Consider the following 23,725-nt stretch of genomic DNA (forward strand, 5'->3'; position numbering starts at 1 on the left):
AAACCATGAACAAAACGAAATGGCAACCTACAGAATGGGAGAAGATATTTGTAACTGGCATATCTGATAACGAGTCAGTATCCAAAATAGAGGAAAAATGTATAAACCTCAACACCCAAAACCCCCCAAATAACCCAATTTGAAACATGAGTAGAAGACATGAATGGACATCTTTGTAAAGAAGACCTCCAAATTGCCAACAGACACATGAAAAGATGCTGAACATCACTTGTTATTAGGGTAATACAAAACTACAATGAGACATAACTTCACACCTGTAAGAATTGCTAATATCCATGCCTTTAAATAACGTTTGAAAAAGAAGTTTTGCAAGGGAGCTGAGATTTTTTGTTACCATGGGACTGATACGTCATTCTTTGTCTTTGTTTGTATAAATTGTTCCAAATAGCTTTAATTATTTATTTTTATATTTAATTTTTTATTAAAAATGAAGTTTTATTTAATCCCTTATCTAAATATTTTTAAACGTTTATTTATTTTTGAAAGACAGAGAGACAGAGCATGAGCAGGGGAGGGGCAGAGAGAGAGGGAGACACAGAATCTGAAGCAGGCTCCAGGCTCTGAGCTGTCAGCACAGAGCTCAGGTGCAGAGCTTGAACTCAGGAACCGTGAGATCATGTCCAGAGCCGAAGTCGGCCACTTAATCAACTGAGCCACTCAGGCTCCCCAAACAATTATTTATTTTTGGGAGAGAAAGCATGAGCAGAGGGAGGGCAGAGAGAGGGAGACACAGAAGCAGAAGCAGGCTCCAGGCTCTGAGCTGTCAGCACAGAGCCTGGCCCAGGGCATCATGGACACCATCAGGTTTCCTGGCACACATTTTCAGATGTATTTACTTTGAGGAAGAGTAAGGGCTCTAACTTAGAAGTGAGTCCCGAAATCTACTGCTTATCAGAGTCAAATGTAAGCTTGGGTACACTCTGACACCCCTTTTTGGGAAGACTAAATGAAGTTATAAATGTAAGGAACCCTGGAGAAAGCAGTTGCTAACATAGAGTATACATGCTATCAATAGAGGAGTTGTTATACTAACTTATTCTCTAAAAACTCAATAAATGGAGGTATTGTCCTAAGTGCACACACCTAGTGGAAGGCCAGCTATTCACAATGATAGAGCACAGATCAAAGTATCTAGTTAATAGGTCCGTGACTTTTAACTTTCTGGGTACAAAAGATGAATGACACCATAGAAACTGCAGCAGGTAGCTGTCAGAGTGATGGCATCAGTATAGACTACTTGCAGGGAAGCTGGGCACCTCACCCAATTTGAAATGATGGGGACCTGGAGGTTCCCTGCCATTTCTGCAGGGTCCAGTTCCCAAGAAAGAGGTGCAGTCCAGACACAGCTCAACACGGGAAAGTCTAGTCCTATGTCACTCACAGCCTTTCAGAGTCTTCAGTTCCAGAGAAAAGAAAAAGAGATTCTACATACCAATTCATTCTATGAAGCCAGTATATCCTTGATAGTAAAATCCAAGAGAGTATATGAACTAAATGTAGACGCTAATATCACTCATGAAGATAGTAATAAAAATTCTAACCCAACTAATATGATGTAGATTATTCACAAAGATAATGTATCATGAACATTCCCTGCCAGGAGTGTATGGTTTATTTAAACATAGGAATGTATGTATGAAATTCATTGCATTATCACATTAATGGCAGAAAAATCCTACGATCATCTGAATCAATGTACTACACGTGTTTGATGAGAGGCAACATATATTCAACATAAATAGTGTAGTACACCAAACTGAGAATGGAACTTCCTTAAAGTCACAGTAAATATAGTCAAATGTTCAAAATTGTCTAACTCCCATCAGAAATAAGAGAGGGATGTCTATCATCAGGTCCTTCCAGCACTGTCCTGGGTGGGTCTGTCAATATTGTAAAGTGAGAAAACAAAGAGGGGAGATAATGATTAAAACAGCAGAAAGAAACTGTTAGTATTCAACGATCATACAACTGCATCTGTAGAAACTCATAATGGATGCTGACGTACACCTCTGGCATTCAGTCGTATGTAGCAAGGCTGCTGGAGAGAGTGTCCATGTACAGAGCTATCTGCACTTACCAGCTGAATCAGAATATAACATTTCAAAAAACGACACAATTGTTAACAGCACCTAGTACTTAGAGTAAGTCTAACAAAGGACTGAAAGAGTCTGTGGAGAAAGGTGTAAGATGTTATTGAGTGATTTTTAACACTGAAGTAACTTTCCTATATGAGAGCATATACTTTACCAAGATTTCTTGAACACTCCACACTTACTATTGATACAAGAAGGGAAAAAGACACTTCAGGTCAGAACAGATGAAACGAAATGAACCTATTAAAAGGTAGTTTTATTTTTTATTTTTAAATTTAGATTTCAGTTACTGAACCTGAAACCAGGTTTCAGGAGTCGAATCTAGGGATTCATCACTTACAGAGAACACCCATGCACTCTCCCTAACTGATGTGCCGCAGAAACTAGAAACTAAACCATCTCTTGCCATTTTATTACTCAGTCATTTGAGCCTTCATTGGGGAAAGGTTTCAAATTGCACGTGTTTTGTAAGAGCCACAATGATGTAGAATTTGACAAAATTTAAGAAAAGGTATCAACGTCTTCAAAGAGAAAAACCCACAACAGTAAGGTTTCTTGTTTTCAGCGACACAAAAATCTCAATTCAGATGTTAAAATTTGATCAAAGATGCTATCTGATGATAATTAAATCAAACAAAATGGACGATTTTTGTATTCCATGTATGTTATCCAAGAGAACCACAGAATACAAAAAAATGAATGCAATATATCCTATTTGAAATCACTAAGTACATGCGTCAAGATGGGTTCAGAAGTCAAGGGATTCTCTCAGAGTCACACAACTTATGTTAGAGCTGGTACTGGATGCTACTCCAGTGCCTCACCATATTTCATGCAACTGGTATTTACTCCAAATGCATTCTGTGCTTCATAAAACAGGGAATTACAGAAGATTCTGAATTTAATCACCTATCAGTTAAAGTATTTACTGTTTATTCTATTTAAAAGGTTATTTACATATTTTGAGAGAGAGAAGGAGAGAGAGAGAGAGAGAAAGCGAGAGCACAAATGGGAGAGGGACAGAGAGAGAGGAAGAGAGAGAGTCCCAAGCAGGCTCCATGCTGTCAGCGCAGAGTCGAAAATGCGGCTCGTTCTCACACACTGTGAGATCATGACCTGAGCCATATCAAGAGTCACATGCTTCACTGACTGAGCCACCCTGGTGCCCCAGTATTTACACTTTATCAAAAAGGAAATGCTTTCCTATTTCATAATTTAATAAGGCTTTGACCCAATTTAATTCTGTATCTCATAGGGTGTGAGTCAGGCAGTCAGGAAGTTAGGGTCTGAACTACTTGTGAAAGTACCTTTCTGTGTAAAGTCTGTTATTAAAGTATCTATCGGTGAAGGTACATCTACATAATGAAAACTATAATATTCAGGAAAAGATCCACATACTTCGCATTCCCAATGGATACCATACCTGCTTCAGGCATTTGCATGGGCTCCACATTTGGGAAATCTGCCCCCTTCACATCAGTGTCATCTTCACTAATATCCTCATTCTTTGGCAGAGGGAATTTCTGGATACCAGCTTCCAGTTCCGGTGCTTCAAAGACAAAGATTATCACTTGAAAGGGTGAACTTAAAATCTAAGGAACAAGATGATAATATTTATTGTTGCGGATGAAATAACACAAAGGACAAGACACACACAAAAGACAGACACAGACACAACTCCGGCGGGAGGAACAATTCTACCCAAGCCCCTCTTGCGGTTTATTTTATACCCGGTAACTGGATACAAACTGAAATCTACAAGATGCATTCCTTTACCAATTAAGGGCAAGTAGCCAAACACATTTCAAGGACAGGGGGGAGCAAAGGGAGGAAGCGACCACAACATGTTTACTAAGAGGCCTGCTCACAATTCCAGCCTCCTCCCTATTTCTAAGGAGGGCATGTTCCCTCGTTTGCGAGCGGACCATTAAACTTGGATATTGTGTGCAGGCCTCCTAGCAGAGCAACCTGTTTGCAGGCATGCATTACCCAGGCAGGGAGCCCCGTGTGCAGGCACATCCCCGCGTCCCTAACCACGCTTTCTTGGGGTCACTGTCGGGCTCCCACATTTATTGTTTCCATTATATGAAATACAAGCCTGTAGACTTCATGTAATCAAAAAAGTAATGATGGCAAGAGGACTTCACATCTTTGTTTTTCTGCATTATGAAACCTTATTTCAAATAGCAATCTAAGAAGAAACCACACTGAATCTATACTGGCATTATATTACCACAGTGTACTGAGAGTAGAGAGTTTCAGCAAAGAAATCTTAAATTAACACCATGGACAGGATTTTATAAAGATTATTTATTTATTTTGAGAGACAGAGAAAGAGTGAGCCAACAGGGTAGGGGCTGGGAGGAAGGATGGAGGGGAGAGCTAGGGGAAGGCGATGAGAGAGGGAGAGGGAGAGAGAGAGATAAAGAGAGAGAGAGAGAGAGAATCACAAACACGTCTGCATTGCCAGTGCAGAGTCCTACACGTAGCTCAATCACAAACTGTGAGCCCAAATCCAGACCTGAGCCCATAGCCAGAGTCAGACACTTAAGTCCCTGAGCCACCGAGAGCCTGCACGTTGGATACGATTTTAATGAAAATTAAAATTTAATTTCTTGAAGCATGAACTGAGTGCATTTGTGGGCCTAGGACAAATCCAAAACTAGTGAGATTCATTCCTTATTGTGGCAACCTGAAAGTTCTTTTGTGAAAATTAACCAGTTAGATTTTGTTGCCAAGTCTGTCTCTATAACTTATGATAAATGAGTCATGTAGATGACAAAATATCAAAAATGACAGAAAAACATGAGTGAATCATAGTCAAACTTCAATCTTAACAGGGAGAATAAAGGGAGCAGACTGGAAAGAAAGCCAAGAGACTTTGTCATCAATCCTATTGTAGAAACCTCTTCCCAGCAAATCCCTAAAATAATCCATGGCCTGAATGACGCCCATAGATCACTACAAGTATTTGAGGAAAATGCTGCATTGGAAGCTGTTAATTTCCATTTCATGATCATTTTAAGATTCTTTTGATTTTCCTAATCAGAAAAGTATTTAAACACCCCGTAAAGCCGCTTACAAACCACACTACTATAGTTTACCTATATGCCAGTTACCTGAATTATCCAGCTTTTCCCAAATATACCATATCAAATGATTAAGCAAAGGAAACAGTGGCTATCATTCCTTGAGCCTTTTTCTGGAGTCGATCTCCTGCTCCACTGAACTTCAATTATCCTGTGGCTGTACTTAGCTAATTTTAAGGTACACATTTTTTAGTATTACGCATTTTGTACAAACCATTCACGTTTTGGTATAAAAACTCAGATGGTAGGAAGTAAAAAAAGAACAAACATGAAATGAAATTTAATTAGGTCTCCATGTGTCAGACTTTAGCAAGCCACAGTCCCTGAACCTTAGTTTTCTTATTTCTAAAACGAGGCCACCATCCCTATGCAAATCATCTTTATTCCAGATGTTATAAGATATGCTGACTTGGCTCTCTGCACATACTATTAAAAATTGCTTACACTTTTGATGCACTGAAGAAAAAGGCCACCCAAAAATGTCCTGAGAAGAACACACTAAACTCATGAAGAAATGTATACTTTAGTAGTCAACAGTTTCCTCTGATTTAGGAAGGCCTGCATTGGAAGAACGAGGGCAAATTCAGTAGAGTGAACAGAGCTGCAAATTATACTCTATTCACATTCTCAAAGAGTTTTCAGGAAATGACAGAGATTCTCTTCTAATGAATTGTTTCGACTTGTTATATCATAATGCATGATGCAAATATGTACCCTGTCTTCCAGTAAGCATTCATTCCCCCTTTACCTTCACCATGATCCATAGGCGCTTCTGCAACTGCTTTGTCTTTATCAGGAACAATATCCTGACTCTCAGGGGTTGCCTCCTTTTGTTGAGGTTGCTCATTACTCGGCTGCTTTACCTAGAGAGGGTGTGTGTGTCCAAATAAAAATTGCATTGTTAATACATACCAATAATGTAAACATACACTACACATTTTACATCAAATAATAAGTATAAAAACACTTATAACACATGATTGTATATATTTATTCGTAAAATGAAGATGGCTGTGTATACATATAATGGAATATTACTCCGTCATGAAAAAGAATAAAATCTTGCCATTTGCAACGATGTGGACAGGGCTTAGAATGTATTCTGCTGAGTGAAAGAAGTCAATGAGAGAAGAACAATCACCGTATGATTTCACTCATCTGTGGAATTTAAGAAAAAAACAGAGGAACACATGGGGAGACAAGGAAACATAAGAGGAGAGAGGGAAACAACTCACAAGAGACTCTTAACTGTAGAGAACAAAGTGAGGGCTGATGGAGGTAGGTGGGTGGAGGATGGCATAAATTGATGGGTGATGGGCGAGAAAGACGGCACTGCTGATGAGCACTGGGTGTTGTATGAAAGTCATACATCAATAGAGTCTACTCCTGAAAACCAATATTGCACTGGACGGTAAGTAACATTTAAATTTTAAAAAAAGTTACTCTTCCCACAGCCTGGCTACTCCAGAAGAGGTACCCACAAGCACTTTGGAGGTTATTTTACACTCTGCTGGGACAGATATGTATAACCTGTTGATAATAAGCATAACAAAGGAGTCATAGGGTACATTTCCACAGGCAATACAAGGATGGACGCCTTCTGGTTCAACGTTTCCTGCTCCTTATCAGCAGAGAAACGTGTATCACTGTACCTGTATATTTGCAGTTCAACAATATTTTCAGAAAAATAAACTGATGGTATTTCTTAGAAAACATCAAATACCGAAGTACTCACAGCCACAGGTGCAGCCGGCTGCTTAGCCTCTCGATTACCGTTTCTTTGTTTAGACTTAGATCTTGCTCTCACTCGCCCACTCATATTTCACCCTGAAAGTAGGATATCAGTATTTGGAAAATGTACTCTCAAGGCTAGGTATACCACTTCCAAGGCGAAACGTTTTCATTTGTTTTTACTTTGAAAATACTTTCAAAATCAACCTTGCATTAAGGATGCTGTACATGTTGTGGTTGCTCCAATTAAATGGCCAAATCAATGTAAAAGATCATTTACATCAGCCAAACTGGCAATCAAATCACCTTAAGGACAGGATCAAGCATGAAGCTTACTTCCACAGCTAGATTCCCTGTCATAAAGGCACGTGAGAAAACAGTGCTGGAAATTTAAACCCGAGGCACTATTGCTTTGCACATTCCCATTTGCTCGGCCCATTTTACACCCTTGAAAAAGGTTTTCTTGGAACACAGAGGTCTTAATATTTGCGTACTGCCGGTGGCTGTCTTCCCAAACCCAGGGGTCACGTGTCTAGTTTCGAAACTGATCCTTGGGCAGCTCCTCCCTTGCCACCAGGCACAGTGCGATACAAATCTCGGGGACACAGTTCCAACCCCGCTGAGGTCCCCGTTTCCAGCCCACCCCCCCTTTTTAAAGTAGACGTCACGCCCATCCCGGAGGCCAGGCGGGGCTTGAACTCACCACCCCGAGATCAGACCTGCGCTGAGACCCGCGTCGGCCCTTTCCAACTGGCCCACCCAGGCGCCCCTTCCACACCTGTTCTCTACTGCCTGGCCCGCCTCGCACCCAGGGTCCCCCTGATGACACCTCGGAGGCCACAGACCTACCACTCAGAACCGCCCGAGCGCCACTGCCACGATCCTCAGAGTCACTCACACTTCAAGTCCCGGAAGGACGAATTCGTGGGCCTCCAGCTGAGTTCCGGTAGCGAGAAGGATTAGAGAAGAGCGAACACGACCACCAGCGCCTCAGCTCCACTCACGGAAGGTGGGCAGCACGGCGCATGCCCAGTTCGGCTGCCGAACGCAGGCCGGAAGGCGCGCGCCCAGCCACCGGCCTTCCTAGCAACGGGCATGCGCACAGGGTTGGGCACCTGCAGGGAAGTGTGAGATTGTCAGGCCTGGGAGGCTGAGGCGTCCAGGCACGCGATCTGCCGAGGAAAAGGAAAGGGCTCGAAGAGTCTGCTTTTAGACCTCACCCATCCCACATCTGGACCCAGAGTCTTTAGGGACACACAGCCCCAGGTACCTTTAGAGGAATATAGGGCTCAGAAAGACGCTGAGACAGAAATACCTGTTAAGTATTAGAATCCTATTTTTATACCTGTTTTGATTAATCAGTTCCTCCTTTGCTTTAATTTTCTGTCATCCTTGAATCCATTTGCTTATTCTTATAGAATCAATATATTAACACGTGTTTACTTTTTGGTTCAACTAATATCTTCTTTTCTATAGATTGATTATTTCTTTTAATTCAAGGTAGCTAACGTCTAGTGTAGTGTCGGTACCAGGAGTAGAACCCAGTAATTCAGCACTTACATACAACACCCAGTGATCCTCGGAACAAGTGCTCTCTCATTGATGCCCATCACCCATTTAGCCCGTCCCATCACCCCCCTCCTTTCTAACAATCCCCACTTTTGTTCCCTGATTGAAGTGTCTCTTATGCTTTGCCTCCCTCTCAGTTTTTATCTTATTTTCTCTTTCCTTCCCCATGTTCATCTGTTACTCCTGTTTAATTTTTTTCTGGTGCTACTGCACATTCAAATCTCTGCACTGGTGGGACACCTGGGGGTCTTTGTCTGTTGAGCGACCAATTTGCCTCAGGTCCTGTTCTGATGGTTTGTAGGTTTGTGTTTCTACCTCTCTCCATGCCCCTTCCTTGCTTGTGTGCTCTCGCTCTTTTTCAAAAATATATAAATGAAACATTAAAAAAATAAATCTCTGCATTGATAACTGATATCTCTATATAACCGTTCATTCTTAGGTCTATTTTAGAAACATCCAAACATACTGAGCCCAGGATTTAGGCTCAGTCCACGGTCACATGGCATACAGCAGTGGTGACTATACTCCTCAAATTCTGTACTTCGAAATATCAGCCAACATCTTATATGCAAAGCTGACTTTATCACATCAAGAGAGAGCACTACCTGGAGAGAGCCTTAGTAGAGTCTTGGAGGTGGCAGGGCAGGAGAGAGATTTACTCAGATTTTGAAGTCGGGTATACAGCAGGTCTTTCAAACTGGAGGAGGGTGTGATTAGGATTGGGTAAGAATCGTGATCGAATGAATTAGGATTGGAAGACACGACAAAGCAAGAGTTTGAAGAACAAAGCTTCAAAGATTCTTGTGGTTGAAAATTTCATGTGGCCATTTTTATGGAAGGGATAATGGTGTCTTTAGGTCATTCCTGGAATGAACAAGAAGTTATTTGTGACTTTTCTGTTCTTAGGCAAGACATTCCTAGATTAGGGAAGTTATGTTGATGAAACCAGTGGAATATAAACCCTTGTTAGCGTAGAGAGCTAGTGCAGTTGTCCATTTTTATTAGTTTTATATAACCTCTCAGTTTTGAGTGGTCGGTAGTATATGGAAGGGAAGGACAGGAAGGGTGAACTAATCAGGAAGTATCTTTTTCTAAATAAATTAAGGTACATTGGTGAACTAATTGTAGGATATATTATGAAACTAATATGTTCCTTCTAGTTGGTTTTGTTATTTTCTTTAAGGAAATACCTTGACCTAAGCAAGAGAATTTCTCAGTCTTTCTGTTTCTGGTTTCTTAAAAAGCAACTTGAATATGCAATGTTTGTCTTCAAAAATATTTGAGAGTGAGAAGAGTCATAATTCTCGATGTTTTACTGTATCTTTTATCTTTAAAATCTTTATCAACAATGGGGCACCTGGGTAGCTCAATGCGTTAAGTGTCTGGCTTTGGCTCAGGTCATGATCTCACCACTCTTGAGTTCGAGCCCCGTGTCGAGCGACGTGCTGACAGCTCAGAGCCTGGAGCCTGCTTCAGATTCTGTGTCCCCCTCTTTCTCTTCCCCTCTCCTGCTCATGCTCTGTTTCTTTCTCACAAAAATAAATAAACACGAAAATAAATTTTAAAGAATCTTTATCAGCAAGACTCTCATTACCAGATTTTACTCACTTTTTTACTTTTAACCCGTGTGTGTGTGTGTGTGTGTGTGTGTGTGTGTGTGTTTCTTTGTAGTGCACTCATAGTGCTCAAAGTTTTGGACATAGTGATTTCTGGATTTCGACTTTCTGTGAGCACCTTAATGGCAAACATTCAGATTCCTGCCATCAGGTACGTGGGCACATTTGGGACCTGGGCTTTGATGATTCCTGAATTGTTACAGTCCACTTCAAAGGGCAGACTTCAACCTGGTACAAATATTTAACTTTTCCCACCATTACTGTTGGAGGTAACTGTTGGCCAGCTTGTTGTATGGCCCTAAAGTTGATTCAGATGACAGTAAGTTGTGAAGAAGCTCTGGTGACACACAGGAGGCAGCAGCAAGTCAAAAAGACACTGAAGAGGCAGGTTGAATTGTGTAGTACGTGCCCCCGGGAGTTCTGTCTGAGCTGCTAAGCAAGGAGTTAGAGCTGAGAGTGCCAGCGACTCCTGTACCTGTGGGAATGCTTCAGTTGTCTGCGTGACCAGAGCTTCTCTTATTTCAAGCAGTAGAAACTAGGAAGAAATTCAGATTTTCTAGGAACAAGGATGAGTGGGGATGGAACAAGTTCTACAGATTCTGGGCAGCTGCCATTTTCCTGTGTACTGTAAACGGCTAGTAACTAAGTTCAGATTGCCTGCTGATTGAGGTAAAAATGGTTATTACTAATCATTTGAAATGTAATTCTCACGTTGCCTCACATGATGGGAGTACAATAGGTGATGGGTCCTTTTGCTATAGCACAGAGTGCGTGGCATTCACATACCTCCTCATGTCTTCTGACATCAATGCCTTTGGTTCTATGGTTTTGGTCTCAGAGTGGGACTAACACCCCCCAGCAACCAGGTCTTTATCCTTGGACTTAACTACATCACAGACTTTTCTTGTTGGCTAGTTGGTAGAGAGCAAATCTTGGGACTTCTCACCCTCATAATCACATAATCCAGCTCCTATAATAAATATCCACTTCTATATATCTCTGTGAAATCTTGTGGGTACTGTTTCTCTGAAGAATGGTGACTAATGAAGATTTTGGTGCTGAGAGTGTTTCTAGAGGAACAAAATTTTAAGAATGAGTTTTCTGAATTGATTGCTGGTTGTTGGAATTGAGTGTCTACTATGATTCCATTTGGAGAAACTAATGGCTCGATTTCCAGTACTGAAAAGAGCAGCGAGAGTCCATGACGTGTTTATAGAGATACCCAAAGTATGTGCATTTGATACCTGTCATCCGCCACTGATAAGAAGCAAGGAGACACCTGAATGTGTATGTGATACTTTTGAACATTTTCAGAAAAGTAAGGAATGCAATGATATTAGTTGTTCTGAAATAATGAAGTGGGGGTTGTGAGAAACAGCTAGGAAAGAATGCTTGAGACATTTTTGATGCAAAAAGGTGGTTTCCTTATAACATGGGGACAGGACCCATGGGCAGAAGAGCTGCCTCAGACGGTGAAGAGTGAGGAACTATATACTTTACGTTAGTGGGGGTTAGGGATTGTGTAAGTCTCTAAGGAGTTTGGAAACAAGGCGTTCAGGACCTTGAGGGGATAGCAGTGTTAACAGTTTACTTTAGTCTTTAATAAAACAAAAATATGAAGGCACTAAGGCAGCCATGAGTTCCTTGAGGAAGGTCACGCTCTGCATGTTTCAGGTGTCTATCAGTGAGCTGCAAGCTGTTAGGAGATTTCCTGTAGACTTGCCTTCATTTCTCTTGCCTTTGTTGCCCTCATCACTTGGTTTGTCCTAATGTCCCTGGACAATGTAGCCAAAGAAAAAGATGAACTGAAGCATTTGACTTCTGAGTAATGAATGACTTAAGATTTTCTACTTGTGTCCTGAAGGAGAGCCTTGTCTCCTGTAGCTACATGGCTGAAATTGCTGAAAATCAAATGGAGAATCCCATCTCACCCTTGGCTGAATTACAGTACAGTGAAGTCCCAGGCCTGCAGGGTATCTAGTGTAAAAATGAGGGTCACTGACTGGGAGAAGAGGGGATCCTGTGACTTGGAATGGGAACTAGTGGGAAGGTCAAGCTGAAGCTAGGCACATCAGTCCCTTAAGTGCTGATGAATCTTTCTTGCTAGTGGAGAGGTTTCCCCAACCCCATTGGAATTGGCCTCCCACCCCCAGAGCGAGCCACCCCGCTCACAGTAGGATGGCTTCTTCACCTGTGTCTGAGCCTATGAACCCTGCATTTCCTGAGCAAATGGTAAGAGCCTCCCATGAGGCAGTTTCCATGCATTACAATGCTGTGTCTCCTCAGGACTTTCTTGCATCACTCTTCTTGGCTTTAGACCTGTATCTAGACTGGGGTCCCATTAGGCCCCCAAAGGCGACATACAAAGTTGACCCATGAGGAGTTGTGCAACACAAAACAACTACTTGAGTTTTTAAATTATATCAGCAGAAATTCAGGAACATGTGAGGGAATGAATACTAAGCAAGTGGGATAATGATGGAAGGATCATCGTGTTGGGTCAGGCTGACTTTATTGATATGGGCTCACTAAGCGGAGATTCTTCATCGAATGTTGCAGCTCAGGGATGAAGAAAGGGCTCTCACAGTGTGTTTGATTTGTTGTTGGAAACATGGACCAAAAAGTGGCCCACCGTGAAGGGACTGGAAATGCCTGGCCTGCCTTGGTGTAGTGTAGAAGAAAGGAGTCAAGAGCTTAGGGAGATAGAAGGTTAGACTGTATTCGTCAGTTAAGACCTACTCACCCACACTGGGAAGTAGAGAAGACATATCATTGCTCACTACGGTGAGAAAAAACATTTGTGTGGGGAGAGCCCAGCAACCCTGAGAAGCTCAGTGATTGCTCTTCTGCGTAGTTCATACTTTACAGTGAGACCCTGAGCCACTCATTTGGAAACTCTAAATGTATGTATTCACATTCCAAAGTGGCAGTGTTTAGATCCTGAGGTGGCAATGTCCACGTGGCAGCACTCCATTGCCAAAGGCAAGGTTGTTGTTGTTACCTTGAATACAGGAGATTCAAAGCAGCAATCAGAGCAGTCTAACTCATGCAGTCCTATCGTCTCTCTAAGTGGAAAGTAGTAGTCTGACTCATGCAGACCTTTGGACTCTATAAGCAGAAAACTACTAAGGCCAGTGAAGAAATCGAATTCAAATCGTAAGAAGAGAGTCACGAGCCCTCAATCAATTCCCACACTTGAGTTCCTTTTAACCTACTTGGAACACTTTAAAATAAGGGGAGACTGAGATCCCTTGAGGAAGGAGACTGTTCCATGTGAAAGAAACTTCATAAAAATAGAGTCAGGAAGCCACCAAGGGGGGCTTTCACACACCACCACTGTCTAACAAACACACTTCTCATTCTCCAGCAGGAAGTTTAGTTTACAAACCCTAGCAGGAGGAAGGAAGATTTTTCCTTTGCCCAGCAATAGTCCATCCAATGAAACCCACCGGGCTCAGGCAATGAGAAGCTGCAGCAGCCCCTCCCAGCTTCCTCATGCCTACTGTAAGAGTGTTGTCTGCACTTGAGCATGGGTTACCACTGTTTCGTCGTCCAGTAGTGCAAGTCCTCTGGTTTTCTTGAAGAAAGTCATTTTGCTGGTAAAATAGTGGGCTCTTTTGTTTTTTTAAGGTCAACATAAACTTCTGGAAATTGTGACTTTAAACATTTCTTCTAGTCTTCTCAAAAGGACTTTATACTTGGGTAGTTATATACTGGGGATAAGGAAATAGTCAGCTTTTAGGGCCTATTGGACACTGGTTCTGAGCAGACACTGATTCCAGAGGACCCAAAATGACACTGTGACCCTCCAGTCTGAGGAGGGCCTTCTTGAGGTCTGATGATCAATGGAGTTGTAGTTCTGTTCGAGTAAACAGTAACACAGTGAGCTCCCGAACCCGTCTTGTTTTTATTTTCCCAGTCTGGAATTCATAATTGGAATATGGATACTAAGGTCCTACGTTTGAAATTGATTTCCTAACCTATGGGGTGAAGGCTATTATGGTGCGGAAGTTTGAAAGGAAGCCATTATAACTGGTTCTTCCTAGGAACAGAGTAAACCTATAGCAGTGTTTCATCCCAGGATGGACTGCAGAGATCAAGGACTTGAAAAGTACACCATTGGTAATTTCCAGCCTATCCCTGGACCGGTTTCATACTTGGCCAATACAGAAGACAGATGGAACTTGGAGAATGAAAGTGTATTATTGTGAGCTGAACCAGGTGTTGAGTCCAATTGAAGCGGCTGTACCAGATGTGGTTTCATGGCTTGAGCAAATGAACACATGCCCTAGAACCTGGTATGCAGCTATCGATCTGGAAAATGCCTTTTTCTCCACTTCTGTCCATAAGTGTCACCAGAGGTAGTGGGACTGTCAGCTGCTAAGGTTCACAATACACCTTCAAAGTCATACCTCATTGGTATATCAGTGTCTCCCTCGTGTTATAATTATTTCACAGGAGCTTAATTTCCTTTCCCTTCCGCAATATATCATACGAGTCCATTACACGGATGGCATTATGGTGATGGGGCGTAGTAAGGGAGAGGTTGCAGTCACTCGAGACTTTATTGGTAACATTCTTGTGTGTCAGGGGGAGTGAACTAAACCTGACAAAAATTCAAGGGTTTTCTACGTCAGTGAATTTTTTAGGTGCCCAATGTTCCATGTTCATGTTGAGATATCCCTTCATTATCCGATAATTACTCTCCTTTTGAGAAACTGCTTTTGGCCTCTAGTGGGCTTTAGTAGAGACTGGAAACTTACCCATAGGCCACCAAGCTGTCAGGAACCTGAGCTCTCCAGCATGAACTGGTGTTTGCTGACCAAAAAGTCGGGTGTGTACAGCAGCACACCTCATGAAATGGGAGTGGTATATAGGTGAATGAGAGGGTAGTTTGGGTTGTTGAAAAGAATGGAGATGGATACTGCCCCTTAAAGGCTGAACATGGCAGGGATGCAAACCTTTCCCTCTAGCAACTTAAATAAACTGGATTCTTTATAAATGTGACTTCCTAGACACTGAGGGAACAGCGAGGGAAGCTTGCATATTGCTTTGTCTAGCAAAGGACAAAGAACCCTGACTGGTTTGGAAAGCACATCAGTGAAGGTAATTCTTTTTAGGATCTGAGTCTGGTATGACACACCAATAATGGTTGACATGTGTAGCTGTGCGGGCATGGCAGAAGCAAAGTGAGCGAAATGAAACTACACCTACCAGACAGATTTTCTTGAGGGTATACTGTTAATGGATGGGGAGAATTAAGTGTGAGATATTGCTAGTGCCATCTGCCCTGAGTGAGTCAGCAAAACCAGCTATGCTCATTGCCTTACTGCACTGAAGTTTTGTTTTCCTGTTTAATGCCTTCACCAGACCCTTAACTCCTTCCTGGAAGGCTGGAACCACCCAGCTCATCCTGGCGTCCTCGGGGCCGAGTAGTGGACCTGACACACATTGGAGGCCACTCCAAATTTGTGGAATTAAGGTAACCCTAACAAGTTAGATAACCATACCCTGTGTCATCAAGCTGAACCATAAGGTCGACAGTCTACAGAGGACGGGAGAGAAATGCTACTGGTCTCCTTGTCTTAGAACCCATGCAACAGGGTGAGACCAGCCTACACTGCAGGATTCATATCAGTTATGCCCTTTAAGAGTCCACAATTGAGCCTGTTTATTACTCAGGATTCTCCAGAGAAAAAGGACCCATGGCATGTGTATGTTCATATGAATATATATACACACAAACACACCTGTGCAATTACATTTTTAAATGTTACATTTCTTTTAAATTTTGTGGCATTTATTAATTTACTTTGAGAAAGAGGTGGGAAGGGGGGCAGAGAGAGAGGGAAAGAGAAAATCCTAACCAGGCAACTGGCTATCAGCGCAGAGCCCTACTTAGGGTTCAATTGCACAAACTGCGAGATCATGCATGACCTGAGCCCAAATCAACAGTTGGATGCTTAACTGACCTACCACCCATAGTTGCCTAAAATATAAATTTAAAATAGAAACTTCAGGGCATCTGGGTGGCTTAGTCAACTAAAAGTTCAACTCTTGTTTTGGACTCAGGTTATGATCCCAAGGTCGTTAGATCACAATCCAAGGAGGGTTCCACAGTGAGCATGGATCCTGCTTTGGATTTTTTTAATGTCTGTTTTTCGCACTGCCCCACTCCCCTGCTTCCACATTCTCTCTCTCTCTCTCTCTCTCTCTCTTTCTCTCTCTCAAATTAAAATGGAAGAGAAATTTCAATTTTAGATTTAAAAATGTTAATTTCATCTGAAAATTAGCTTCATGACGACATCAAGAATAGGGATCGAATAGGTATTTGTGTAGCATGGCGTAGCCAAATGGACACAAAATTAACCATTACAGCTAGCTAAACCAATCTCATTAATTACAAAAGACTACCTTAGAAATGCAGGTGCATTTCTCTGTAAGTTTCTGAATAAACCTTTTTTTTTTTTTTTTTTTTGAGAATGAAACTCTTTTAGCTGGTCCATCATTATTCGGTTGAGCATACTTTGGACAGGAAGTAAGCTCACCTGAAAGCCTTCCAGGATGAGGCAGTGTTGGGCTAGTCAGGGCACACACACACAAATGCAGTCCCACAGGACACAGGTGGTAGTCCTGAAGCAGTGTATACAATGTTTAGGGAGCCAAGAGCTGAATATACGTGAATCATGCAATACAGGTAACTGGGCCCCATGTGGCCGTCCACTATGAGGACTTCCTCTCTAGGACTCCCAGCCCAGTTGGAATAATCATTTGAGCCCTAGATTTCAGAGGGGCTGTGGGAAACAGTCAGTTCCAAGCACTTTGATCTGCCCATGATCCTAGACCATCTACTTTGTAAGGGTGGAAGACATGTGGAGGTGCTCTGTGTGCGAGTCCAGGAGCTGAGGCCACACCTTTTGTCCCACAGTCAGAGTTCTGACAGGTGTGGCTGAAGCCTCAGCAGTCTGTTTGCACTGAAAGTGTTCACAGCACATTGGAAAGGCTTCACTGGGAATACTTCTTCAGGAAGACATGTTTCCAAGAATCGTTGTGTAACACAGAGCTCATTAGTGTCCTTGCTTTCTGCCGTTGCTTCTCCCCAGCTTCCATGTTTTATGTATTTTTTGTTAGAAAATCAGTGTGGCTTATCCTGAAATCAATATTCTACATCTCTTTGATTATCTCCTACTCCCCTCTAGACATTTTGAATGAAAAAATTGTATGAAATAGGGACAAAAGGATTTTTATTAAAAAATAGTTTTTATTAAACTCAACCAGAAAGACACATTATGTTAAGGAATGGATATAGATTAGAATCCTAGTTTGAAAACCATTTGAATGAGCATACATAACTTCATGGCCCCCTTGTCTCTAGCCTTTATTAATGAATAAACCGTAGGATTAATCAATTGCTGGAGACATCTGCATTGAACGAACAAACTTCCTTACTAAGGAGTGTGCAGCAAGAAAAAGGTGAGGGAAGTAGAGTCAGGAAAATCAGTTCGTTGTTGCAAACTGCTGTTAACCTGGAAAATGGAACCCAAGTCAATAGCAGTGAGATATCCCGATCTGTCAGCAGCGGGTGAAACTCTCACACATAGTAATGTGTGCTCCCACATCTTGCAGCTCCTGGCAGGAATCAAAAATTAGGAATGCAGCTAGCATCTGCATCAGAAATATAGGGCTGACATAAATCTTGATTTTAGATGCTCCCATCAGAAAAGCACCCCTTTGCCTTGTGCAGTGGCTTGGACACTTCAGGCAGTTCTGTGATGTTTCCCTACATTTTAGACTCACACTTGGGTGTCTTAGAACTGCAACAGTCACAGAGTCTCAGTCCTGCTCGCTCAGCCTGTGCCTGCTTTCTGGGCAGCACAGCTCCTGCTCATGCTGAAAGAGCCCACAAGAGGCACATCAGGTTTCAGGATCCAGTCAGGTCAGGATGTTAGGATTTGCGACCTTAGGGTTCCAAAGAAGCCAGAAGGTTTTCTTTGGTAGCAACACCAGGCCAAAACACCCTTCAAGCCTAGACTGCTCTACTCCAAGTCCAAGTAGCAAGCAAGGCTATCCTGAGCCCCATTTATCCTGTTACGCATAGAATCCAATGGACTCACCCAAAACTATGCACATTTGGCTGACAAATCATGATTCTATGTGGACGAGATAACTCATCTTAAAAGAGCTCATTACAAACAGAAAACTGCTTTGAACCCCAAAATTTTATCTCCATCTGTATGTTGCCTCCTTTTTATGCTGCTTCCGTTTTTCCAAAGGCAACAATCTGAGAAAAAATAATCAGTTATAGGAACATGTTTTCCTTTTTCATTGTCACCAAGTTAAAATTCCAATCTGCTGACCTGAATCAAAACACAAGGGAGTTGTCTCCCATTAATATCCTTTTATTTCAACTTTCTCTGATAAGGATGGTTCTTATACCATTTAAGATACTGCAGGTAGATAACACTTATATCAATTTCATCATACAACCAGATGCAATAGCCTTAAAACAAAACAAAACAAAAAAAACCCCTACTATTAAATCTTATTATTTTCTTTGTCTCATTACAATTCCAGTATTAAGATGACAGCTGCCAAAGCAGATCCTGTCTGGAATGCTATAGGTGTAGCCTCAGCAGCAGCAGCAGCAAAGCTGAAGTAAAGGCTTGAAAGTTTTTTCCCTTTTTCCCTTCTGTGTTATCTAAAGGTTTACTCCAGGTCAGGGAATTGATTTATTTTTACCATTACTGTTGGAGGAGAGAGAAACTCAAATTTTAACTTTTTTTTTTTTTTTTTTTTCCCCATCCACAGGTTACCTTTGTGAATCTTAAGACCTTTTCTTCTGCTTGGAGGAAGGAAGATAACCAAATTCATCAGCTGGCTCTGCTTTTCTCCTGTCTTCAAGAAAAGTTTTAACAAGATTTAAGTCATTCACGACAAAAACATTCACCAAACCAGGAGGCGCGGAAGGAATATTTCTTACTTTGATAAAGAGCAACTAGAAATAATCCTATATCTTGGATCATGCTTAATAGAAGTAGACTAATAGCTTTTCTCTGACGTTAAGAACCAAGTAAGAAAGTGGTAAAGCCACTGTGGGAAGCAGTATAGATGTTTCCCAGGAAGTTAAAAGTAGGACTACCCTACAATGCAGTAATGACACCTTTGGGTGTTCACCTAAAAACTACAAAAACATGGGGCGCCTGGGTGGCTTAGTCGGTTAAGCGTCCGACTTTCGCTTAGGTCATGATCTCGCCGTTCGTGGGTTCGAGCCCCGCGTCGGGCTCTGTGCTGACTGCCAGCTCAGAGCCTGGAGCCTGTTTCAGTCTGTGACTCCCTCTCTCTCTGACCCTCCCCTGCTCACGCTATCTTTCTCTTTCTCTCCTAGAAATAAATAAAATTAAAAAAAAAAAAAAACTACAAAAACAGGAGGCGCCTGGGGGGGCTCAGTCAGTTAGGCGTCCGACTTCAGCTCAGGTCATGATCTTGCGGTTTGTGGGTTTGTGCCCTCATCGGGTTCTGTGCTGGCAGCTCAGAGCCTGGAGCCTGTTTCAGATTCCGTGTCTCGCTCTCTCTCTGCCTCTCCCCTGCTCATGCTGTCTCTCTCTGTCTCTAAAATAAACTATAAAAAACTACAAAAGCAGTACTTCAAAAGATACGTGGACCACTAGTTCACAGCAGTATTATTTACTGTAGCCAAATTATGGAAGCAATACAAAGTCCATTCATAGATGACTATATAACTCAGCCATATAAAAGAATGAAATCTTGCCACTTGCAACAAAGTGGATGGACGTAAAGTTACGATACTATGTGAAATAAGACAGGAGAAAGCAAATACCATATGATTTCACTCATGTGGAATATAAGGAACAAATCAAAAGCAAAGGAAACACAGAGAGAGAGAGAGAGAGAGAGAGAAGCCAAGAAACAAACTGTTAACTATAGAGGACAAACGGATGGTTTCCAAAGGAGAAGTGGTGGGAGGATGGTTGAAACAGGCAATGGAAATTTCGGAGTTCATTTGTCGTGATGAGTACTGAGCAATGTATGGTATTGTTGAATCACTACATTGTATACTTGAAACTAATATCACACTGTATGTTAACTATGCTGGAATTAAAATTAGAAAATGCATCTTGTGTTCATAAATTGAAAGAATTAATACTGCTAAAGTGTCTACACTACTCAAAACTGTCTATAGATTCAATGTAATCTCTATCAGAATTTGAGTGGCATTTGGGGCACCTGGCTGGCCCAGTCTGTTAAGTGTCCGACTCCAGCTCAGGTCATGATCTCACAGTCTGTGGGCTCGGGCCCCGTGTCGGGCTCTGTGCTGACAGCTCAGAGCCTCTATAGAGCCTGCTTCAGATTCTGTCTCTCCCTCTCTCTTTGCCCCTCCCCTGCTCATACTCTGTCTCTCTCCCAAAAACAAATAAACATAAATTTTTTTAAAAAAAATTGAGTGGCATTTTTCACAGTTACAGGAAGAACAGTCCTAAAATTAGTATGGAGCCACAAATGTCTTCAATTGCCAAAGTCACCCTCAGAAAGAAGAATAAAGATAAAGACATTCCACTTCTTGATTCAAGGTATATTATAAGGTCTAGTAATCAAAATCGTATGGTACTGGCTAATTAAATAAATAAATACATATACTAAAAGAACAGAATGGAGACCTGGGAGATAAACCTATACACACCAACTAAATAAACGAACTGATATTTGACAAAGGAATAAACAAATATTCATGGGGATGGAGCACCTGGGTAGCTCAGTCTGTTGAGCATCCCACCCTTGAGTTCTGTTCAGGTCCTGATCCCAGGGTGTGGGATTATGCCCTGCATCGACTTTGCACAGAGTGTAGATATTCTCTCCCTCTCTCCCTCTCTCTCTCTCTCTTTCTTCTTCTTCTTCTTCTTCTTCTTCTTCTTCTTCTTCTTCTTCTTCTTCTTCTTCTTTTCTCCTCCTCCTCCTCCTCCTCCTTCTTCTGCCTCTCCCACCCTGCTCTCTGTCTGTCTGTCACTCTCAGTTAAGAAAACTCCTGGGGAAAGATGGTCTGTTTAATAAATGGTACTGAGAAAACTGGATAACTGTATGCATAGAGATGAAATTGGAACCCTATATTATGCCACTCACAACAATTGACTTGAAATGGGTTAAGATGAAAACATAACACCTGAAATCGTAAAACTACTAGAAGACAACATAGAGAAAACGATTCTTGACATCGGACACATTGCCAGTTACCAAATGAGAGTGTTCTAGCATTATCCTACATACAAACAGCCCACTGTTTGTGATACAAATTTCACTTGAGGGACTAAGTGTGACACCAAAAGCCATAAAAGCAAACATTAATAATTGGGACTACATTGAACTATAAAGGTTTTACACAGTAAAAGAAACAATCAACAAAATGAAAAGTCAACCTATAGAATGCAAGGAAATATTTACAAATTTTGTACCTGATAAGAGGTTACTCTCCAAAATATATAAGGAACTCAACTAAGTAGCATACAAATAAACATTCTATTTTTTAAAAAGGGCAGAGGAACTGAATAGACAGGTTTCCAAAGAAGACATGCAAATGGCCAATGGATACATGGTAAGGTACCCAACATCACTAATTGTCAGGAAAATGCTGTTCAATTCAATTTGCTGGTATCTTGTTGAGAAGTTTTGCATCCATCCTCATCAGAGATACTGGCCTGTAATTCTCCTTTTTTGTGGAGTCTCTGTCTGGTTTGGGAATCAAGGTAATGCTGGCTTCATAGAATGAGTCAAGAAGTTTTCCTTCCATTTCTATTTTTTGGAACATCTTAGAAAGATAGGTATTTATTCTGCTTTAAATGTCTGTCATACTTCCCCCTGGAAGCCATCTGGCCTAAGACGCGAATTTGTTGGGAGATTTTTGATAACTGATTCAATTCCTTCACTAGTTATGGTTCTGTTCAAAATTTCTCTTGCTTCCCGTTTGAGTTGTGGTAGTGTGTGGGTGTCTAGGAATGTGTGCATTCCTTCCAGGTTGTCCATTTTCTTGGCCTATAATTTTCATAGTATTCTCTGATAATTGCTTGTATTTCTGAGGGATTGGTTGTGGTAAGTCCACTTTCATTCATGATTTTATCAATTTGGGTCCTCTCTCATTTCTTTTTGAGAAGTCTGGGTAGGAGTTTATCAATTCTGTTTAGTTTTTCAAAATACCAGCTCTTAGTTTCATGGATCTGTTTTACTGGCTTTTTTTTTTTTTTTTTTTTTTTTTTTTTTTTTTTNTTTTTTTTTTTTTTTTTTTTTTTTTTTTTTTTTTTTTTTTTTTTTTTTTTTTTTGGATTCTATATGATTTATTTCTGCTCTAATCTTTATTATTTCTCTTCTACTGCTGGAGTTGATATTTCTTGGTTGCTCTGCTTTCTAGGTCCTTTAGGTGTGTTGTTAGATGTTGTATTTGAGATTTGTCACGTTTCTTCTGATAGGCTGGAATTGCAATGTATTTTTCTTTTAGGACTGCCTTTTCTGCATCCCAAAGGGTTTGGATTGTTGTGTTTTAATTTTCATTCTTATCCATATATATTTTTAAATTTCTTCTTTAATTGCCTGGTTGACCCATTCATTCTTTAGTAGGAGGTTCTTTAAACTCCATGCATTTGGAGTTTTTCCAAACATTTTCCTGTAGTTGATTTCAAGTTTCATAGGATTGCAATCTGGAAATGTGCATGGTATTATCTCAATTCTTTTATTTTATTGCGGGTTGTTTTGTGACCCAGTATGTGATTTATCTTGAATAGTGTTCCATGTGCACTAGAGAAGAAGGTGTAGTATGCTGCTTTAGGATGATAAGTTCTGAAGATATCTGTCAAGTTCATCTGGTCCAGGGTACCATTCAGGGCCATATTTCTTTATTGATTTCCCGACTAGATGATCTGTCCATTACTGGAGGTGGAGTAATAAAGTCCCCTGCAATTACCACATTCTTACCAATGAGATTGCTTATGTTTGTGATTGTTTTATATATTTGGGTGTACCGAATTGGATGCATAAGCATTTATCATTGTTAGTTCTTCTTTATGGATAGACCCTGTAATTATGATGTAATGTCCTTCTTCATCTCTTGTTACAGTCTTTAGTTTAAAATCTAGTCCAGCTCTGCCTACTCCAGAGCCTACCGGGGTCTTGGCTGGGATTTAAAGCCCTATGTCTTAAAGGGTCCCACTCCATGTACTCCTGTCTGGGGAAGTGCCGCTCCACGCCGCCAATATATGGCCTCTGGCTGGCAGCCACAGGCAGTCTTTGTCTTATGAATGGTTATATACCTTCTTCCCACAGCACTCCAGGGAGGGGATTGCTTTCTCCCACTGCTGACTGCGCCTCTGAACTAGTCACCGAGCCCGGGGCTGGCTCCCCCCGTCCCCAGGTGAGCGAACACGGCACCGCACCGGCGCCAGTCCAGAGAAAGCCCTGCAGTTAGAGACTGGATCTTTGTCCGTGCCGGTCCATCATTTTCCTCTTGTCCAGATACAGTCCTCCGCTTCCCCAGCTGTCGGAGGCCGGCTCCAGCCGGGGTCCAGGGGTCCCTGAAGGATGGTCGGTGTCGGCAAGGGAGAGAGTG

General features: G+C 41.6%; 1 long non-coding RNA gene across 1 annotated transcript in view; it reads right to left on the minus strand.

Moving 5' to 3' along the window:
- The window catches only part of LOC120227068, a 13,148-nt gene extending 9,520 nt beyond the window's left edge, over window positions 1-3,628 (minus strand). Inside the window, exon 1 of the long non-coding RNA XR_005527165.1 lies at window positions 3,538-3,628. This is a non-coding gene — a long non-coding RNA (uncharacterized LOC120227068). The remainder of the gene's footprint in view (window positions 1-3,537) is intronic.
- Window positions 3,629-23,725: the final 20,097 nt, after the last annotated feature.

The sequence above is a fragment of the Hyaena hyaena genome, unplaced genomic scaffold (assembly GCF_003009895.1).
Source record: "Hyaena hyaena isolate Hyena2069 unplaced genomic scaffold, ASM300989v1 scaffold_2000, whole genome shotgun sequence".
Lineage (NCBI taxonomy): Eukaryota > Metazoa > Chordata > Mammalia > Carnivora > Hyaenidae > Hyaena > Hyaena hyaena.